The following is a 1,280-nucleotide window of genomic DNA, read 5'->3' as shown; positions in this document are numbered from 1 at the left end:
CCGCTCGTGCCCCACCATCCCAGCACCGTCCGGCGGTACTGCGCAGGTAGCTGCTCCTGACCACCTGACCCGACCGCGCAGGTAAGCGCCCGCGCGGGTCGAGCGTGCGCCGACGGCCACCGACGCCGCCGGCCGCCACCGCCGCCGCCGCAGTCGCTCCGGATCGCCGCGCCGAGACCGACGACCGGCCGTCGCCGCGTCGTCGCTGTCGGAGCGGCCGACGCGTGCGGAGGTGCCAGCGGCGCGCTCTCGCTGCTGATCGCCGCCGGTATCCGTCCGCCAGGCCGCGGCAGCGCCGCCGGCCAGATCGAGTCATCGACTCGCCGCAAGGGGACGCGGTCGCCAGTCCGAGGACGCGTCAGGACCACAGACGAGGTAAGTCAACAGCCGGCGGGAAGGCCGAAAGGCCGGAGCAGCACGCTGTCCCGTGTGCAGGGTCCAGTCTTCACACGATCTCGGACGGTGATTGTGGAGGAGGCTGTCGTCCGGCGTCGCGCTTGATATAGCTGCTAGACAGGGTGGCGGTCATGGTCGCGCATTATTTCCGTAGACATTGGTGTACGGTGCTGCGGCGGACAGGGACGTGTGGCGACCGCGTCTTGGTTCTGTTTGTCCGTGGCGCGCCTGGAAATCGCTTGCCTGGAGCCGGACAGGCCTTTCGTCCGGCCCGTCGAAGCGTCGCAACACGTACCGACAGCTGGCTCGTGATCCGACTCGACGATCGGACTTCTGAACGGCGAGGCCGTCCCAGTGGACGTGTGGCGTCCTTTGTCGGTCTGGGGGTGTTTCATAGTGTGTCAATGCCAGACGAAGTGTAGGGAGAGGAGGGAGAGAGGGAGAAGAGAGAAAGAGAGAGGGAGAGGAGAGGAGAGAGAGAGAGGAGAGAGAGAGAGAGAGAGAGAGAGAGAGAGAGAAGAGAGAGAGAGAGAGAGAGAGAGAGAGAGAGAGAACTAGAGAGAGAGAGGAGAGTAGAGAGAGAGAGTAGAGAGAGAGAGAAGAGCAGAGAGAGAGAGAGAGAGAGAGAGAAGAGAGAGAGAGAGAGAGAGAGAGAGAGAGAGAGAGAGAGGAGAGAGAGAGAGAGAGAGAGAAGAGAGATAGAGAGAGAGAGAGAGATAGAGAGAGAGAAGAGAGAGAGAGATAGAGAGAGAGAGAGAGAGAAGAGAGAGAGACTCTTCTCTCTCTCTCTCTCTCTCTCGCGCTCTCGCTCTCTCGCTCTCTCTCTCTCTCTCTCTGCTCTCTCGAGAGAGTCTCTAGATATATCCCCTAGATCTATTTTTCAG

At 61.5% G+C, this 1,280-nt stretch overlaps 1 protein-coding gene across 1 annotated transcript in view; it reads left to right on the top strand.

Annotated features, from left to right (window-relative positions):
• Positions 1-261: 261 nt before the first annotated feature.
• Positions 262-1,280, top strand: part of LOC119100110 (uncharacterized) — a 90,463-nt gene continuing 89,444 nt past the window's right edge. The window contains exon 1 of the mRNA XM_037223223.1: positions 262-375. The gene's annotated coding sequence lies outside the window, so the exon portion shown is untranslated. The remainder of the gene's footprint in view (positions 376-1,280) is intronic.

This window comes from Pollicipes pollicipes, unplaced genomic scaffold (genome assembly GCF_011947565.3).
Source record: "Pollicipes pollicipes isolate AB1234 unplaced genomic scaffold, Ppol_2.1 Scaffold_4881;HRSCAF=5763_pilon_pilon_pilon, whole genome shotgun sequence".
Lineage (NCBI taxonomy): Eukaryota > Metazoa > Arthropoda > Thecostraca > Pollicipedomorpha > Pollicipedidae > Pollicipes > Pollicipes pollicipes.
Note: the sequence above shows the minus strand (reverse complement) of the source record. Positions and strands in the feature narration are given on the sequence as shown.